Below are 5,153 nucleotides of genomic sequence, written 5' to 3' on the forward strand. Positions count from 1 at the left end.
ATCAAAAGTTTTGTTTCGCTTTCTTTCCTTCAAAGTTGGGGGCTAAAGGAGTGGATTGGAGCTTTATTACGTGTAGGGAATAATTGGGAGCATTTAGACAATGAAACCCACCAAAAAGTAAATGAGTGATCAGAAAAATCAGGTGTGTGCATGTGTGCAGGTGGGTGTATGTCTGTGGTGTGGAGTTTGGAGAAAGGTGTCAGTCAGATATTGCTTTGAGTGGGGATGAGCATAACCCAGGGAGAAATCTGAAGTAGATGTCCTGTTTGTATCTACAGTGACGGGACTGCTGATACCAGGGGGCGGTCTCTACTGCAACCACCCCCAGGGAAATCCACCTGCCACAGAGAAACGTCACCCCGGAACGATGAGCACATACACACACGGCTTAACATTAAACTTGGTTCCTTTACCAAAACACACAAAGTGAGATGACTTCTCAGGTTTCCTAAGAACAAAAAACCTACAAAATTGCTGGATGGAATGCTCCTGTTGAGTTATAGCCAAGGGTGCAATTCCTCCCCGCCCCCCGCCCTGGCCATGTTCCCATCCGGTGGGCTGACCGGCAGGTGCACAGCCAATCCAAGACGTCTCCCCTCCCGTGGGCCCAAGTCTGAGCAAAAGTTGGAGGGATCTTGGGAGACCCCTTGTAAGTTGTCCAATGGTGTTGGCTTCTGACCATGCTGTTTTTATAAAGATCTTGCTTCCTCTTGGAGCAGCTTCTAAAGGAGGCAGCTGTGGCGTGGCAGAAAGAAGACAGAATTTGAAATAAGAAGAAATTAGTGCAAACTTGTAGCTTCGCTGTCTCCTGCCCATTGGGGTTCTTTGGATGGAACCCTCAGAAGCTGACTGGCTGGCTAAAACCTGGCCCCTGCAAAGACCTGGTTCACAAAACGACATGGAATGGTAGAATCAAGGTAAAAGTCTCAGAATGGAGGAGATAGAGCAGCCCCCCACTAGCAGGAGGAAGGACAAATGGAGGTTGCTTCACGGTGCTTCTAGATGGGATGAATCATGACTTCTTTGGTTTGGTTTGCCGTGTTTTAGTTGAAGGGAATGTCTATGAGAGAGGAGAAGAGGGAGGAGGTGTGCTTTGGGCACCACACCTTACCTCGGCCAACGGAAACAGAGGGTCTTGACTGACTGGACAGCTCCACAGAGAGAACAGAGGTGCTGTTAATGAGAGGGGTGTGGCGGGGTTGGCACTCTCCTCCAGCTTTCCTGAGGCTCCCCCACGATGCTGACGTGATCCCATCAGTGGTCAGCCCAAAGGTTGACATTCCTTGACCTGAGGCAGCGTTTGACCCCACAAGCCTCCCCTGCTTTCCAGAAACACACCTCCACCTGGCTCTTTCCTACCCTCCTCAGTTTCCTTCCATTCCCTGGCTGCTTCTTCCCAGTCCTAGGACCAAGGGACCATCCCTGTCCAGCCATGCCTCCCCTGACCCGCTGGTACTCCCTGGGACTCTCTTTCGCCTTCGGGGCCTTGGCCATTGGGCATGGTGCTCATGGGGTCCCTCCTGACCATCACTACTGTATTGCTCTCTGCCTTCATCACCATATCTAATGTATTTTGCTGCTCTACTCAGTTTATGTTCCCATTGCCTCTACCCCCAGACCAAAGTTAACCCAGTGAGGACAGGGAGCCCTGTCCAGTTTTGGATGTTCAGTTCACTGTTTTATCCCCATTTCTGGAATAAAAGCCTGCGCAGGGTCAACGCTCAGTAAACACCCCATGAATTAATGAACGTGCCTGTTGGGAGGGTGAATAACGCATCATAGATTAAATTAGCATCAGGTCAGGCATGGAGTAGGTACTCAACATATGTTGGTTTCTTCATTGGCTTATTTATTTAGTAAACTAAGGGAAGAGGCAACTGGCGATTTCCATCCACTTTATTTTATGTGAACAGTTTCTGAGAGGAAACGTCCCGTTTATTGGATTGACTAATACTAAGATCTTCACACAGCAAAATCTCACATGGGGCAAGCCCGTTCTATCAAGAGGACACGTAACAACAGAATGGAAACCCGTGTTGTGAGAAGTCACGGCTGCGTTTCGCAGGCTCTGCATATCTCTGATGCGCCCTGAGCTCTCTGCTTTGAATGTCTCAGTGAGCACTTGATAAGAATTAATTTACTTAATCCTCATAACCCCCCTGTTAGTTCCCTAGAGCTGACGTACACAGCAAATTACTGAAAACTTGGTGGCTTTTAAAACACATTTATGATCTCCATTCTGCATGCTGCAAGTCCACTATCAAAGTGTCCCCAGGGCTCTGGTCCTCTGGAGGCTCTGGGGGAGGGTCCTGGCCCCTTCCAGCTCTGGGGGGTGCTGGCAACACTTGGCTTGTGGTGACACCACCTCAATCTCTGCCTTTTCCTCTGTGGATCTGTCACAGGGATAGTGATTATTGGATTTGGGGCCCGCTGCACTGGGACAATCCAGGATAACCTCATCTCAAGATCTTTAATTCTAGTTGTGTCTGCAAAGACTCTTTTTCCAATGGGGTAGCATTCGGGGTTTTGACATGGTATCATGGAGGGGCATGTTTAGACCTAGGACAACATCCAAGAGGGAAAGGACTGGGGCACCCGCACATTTCAGGTGGGGACTGAGTCCTACAGAAGTGAAGTAACTTACCCATGGCCACCCACCGCGAACCACAGAACGAGCGACACGACACGCATGTTCCACAGAGCCCTGCTGCTGCCCAGATTAGCACAAGATGCATCCCGTTCTGCCTGGATCCCAATGTTCTAGTTCTTGTCCCCAGTCCACATCCTACTGCTTGAGACCCATTTTGAGTCGTACCTTCTGCACCTGCTTCCAATGGCATCTGAACAGCACCCAAGGATCCACGGAGCCCAGAGCCGAGGAAGGATGAAGCCTGGCCGAGGAGACCAAACCCCGGTTCCTACCTAACAAGATCCCAGGTACCACGTTCTGATGTGTCCTAGACATCCTCCTTCCGCCCCAGCCCCCTGCGTGGAATTCAGATGCGTGGTCAGAGCACGAGCGAGTGCCCTGGAGGCAGAGCAGTGGCGAGTGCAGACAAGGGTCTTTTTCTGTGCCGTGACAGGAAGCCACACCCGATGGGCTTGGACACACTGCTGTCCCTTGTCCGGAGGCTGGCCTTCAAGGACACTCAGAGGCGAGGCCATGCATCTCTGGCATCTGGCCAGATCTGTCAACAATACGGGGCTGTTCCACTGACGGCCACTCCAGTTCTGTCAGTGCACAGGGCTCCTGTTAAATGTCATCTTATTTTAGAGTTGAAAGGATGCGAAAGCACCACCGAGTTCAAGGCCCTCATTCAGAGGCAGGGCATTTGAGTGACCTCACCCAAGGCACAGAGTGGCTCATCCAAGTCCTAATTCAATGTGTGACCTCAATGGTGAGGGTCATCCTCCGCCCATTCCCGCAGCCCCCACACAGATGGGGATGTTCCTTTTATTCCTCAGCACAAGACAGAGTGCCTGTGAAGTCTCACTGCTCTGCATCTAAGTCTCTGTGCAAAGCACCAGGCTCTCGTCTTAGGAGACAGGTCCGTGCTTCTCCAGGAATCCCGCAGCCATCATCGTTGCCCTTGTGGGATGTCCCAGCCTGTCTTCCGCGTGTGCGGTGGCTTTGAGGAACTATCTGCAGACTCTGCAGGAAACCTAACCTCCCTGCTACACTCCAGAGCAGCAGAAGTGCTGACTCCTGACGTCTCCGTGTTCCTTTCTTCAATGGCAGCATGCTCAGCCTTGTGGGGGACTTTTAGTAGGAATGAGAGAATGCACTTGTTCATCCACAGCCCTAGCTCAGACACTGGCAGAGAGGACGACCCCCGTCCTCGAGGAGCCCCTAGTCTAGTTGGGGAGAAAAACAAGCAAAGAGGCTGTGTCAGTGCAGGTGCTGTGGGAAGGGTGAGGACCAGGAGGCAGGTCCCAGCAGGCTTCCCGGAGGAAGGGGGAGCCTCGAGGGCCTTGTAGGCATCACTTAGACACACGAAGGTGGACAGTGTCCTACGGGTAGAAGAAAGCAACGTGTTCACAGGCAGGGGGTGTAAAGACCCGTGTGTGTGAGCTCCCGTGGCTGCCATAAGCAACTGAGCAGCTTTAAAGAAGACACAATTATTCTCTTACATTTCCAGAGGCCAGAAGTCCAAACTCAGTTTGTCTGCAGGGCCACGTGCCCTCCAGAGGCTCTAGGAGAGAACGTGTCCTATGTCTTCTGTGTCCTGGTGGCTGCCAGCGGCCCTTACCATATGGCTGTGTTGCTCTGCTCTTTGTGTCCGTGGTCCTAAGGCCTTGTCCTCCATGTATGTGTCAGATGCCCCTCTGCCTGCGTCCTGTAAGGGCCCATGTGGAGGCATTTGGACCCACTTAGATGACCCAGGATAACGTCTCTGTCTCAAGGTTCTTAAGTTATTTACATCAACAAAGACCACTTTCTCAAATCCAGTAACATTTCTAGATCCCAGGGATCAGGAGCTGACCTTGGGGGCCATTGTTCTGTTGTGCACTAGGACCTGCCACCCGTCTGGGCAGGATAAACAGGGGGCTGGGTGACTGTGACTATGGGAGTCCAGGAGAGGCTGGCTTACTGGGAGCCTTGTACATCCCACTAAGGAGGATGGCCTGGGCTGGATTCCTGAACATTTATTGAGCCAGCCCTACCTACCATGTTTCTGACCCCAGCTTTGGGCCTCGCAGGGTGAAAAACAACCGATGTCCCTGAGGCTACTCAGAGAAGCTACATTTCTCTCACCACATGTGTTTAAATCAAAACAACCCCCCCCCCCCCCACTTCTCAGCATAATACGGAGGTCATCTAGGAGGTGAACACATCGCTTGGAACCTCAACTTCCCCCATTGCTTACTTGTAATGGCCAAATAATGTACCCTTTGGAATAACAGCAGGTGCTTTTTCCAGGCCGTGCAAGGCAAGGATGAGGTCATTCAATCCTCACAACAATCCCACGGGACAGGTGATCTTATTATCTCCATTTTACAGGGGAAGTAAAGGAAGCTCAGAAGGTCACCCACCTGCACAGCTGGGGATTGATGGAGGCCAGAAGCTAACCCAGGAGGCAGGCTGCCTCCAGCTCCTTCAAGTACCACATTCCCAAATCTGGCCGCTTCCCCATCTCCCAGGAACATGGGGA

At 51.7% G+C, this 5,153-nt stretch overlaps 1 long non-coding RNA gene across 1 annotated transcript; it reads right to left on the reverse strand.

Annotated features, from left to right (window-relative positions):
- Window positions 1-388: 388 nt before the first annotated feature.
- On the reverse strand, window positions 389-3,021 carry LOC132673049 (uncharacterized). The gene is made up of 3 exons (XR_009607852.2): window positions 2,816-3,021; window positions 1,112-1,173; window positions 389-735 (listed from the first exon to the last, which is right to left on the reverse strand). It is a non-coding gene; the product is annotated as an uncharacterized LOC132673049 (long non-coding RNA).
- Between the last annotated feature and the right edge of the window lie 2,132 nt (window positions 3,022-5,153).

Source organism: Panthera onca, chromosome C1 (genome assembly GCF_046562875.1).
Source record: "Panthera onca isolate mPanOnc1 chromosome C1, mPanOnc1 haplotype 2, whole genome shotgun sequence".
Classification (NCBI taxonomy): domain Eukaryota; kingdom Metazoa; phylum Chordata; class Mammalia; order Carnivora; family Felidae; genus Panthera; species Panthera onca.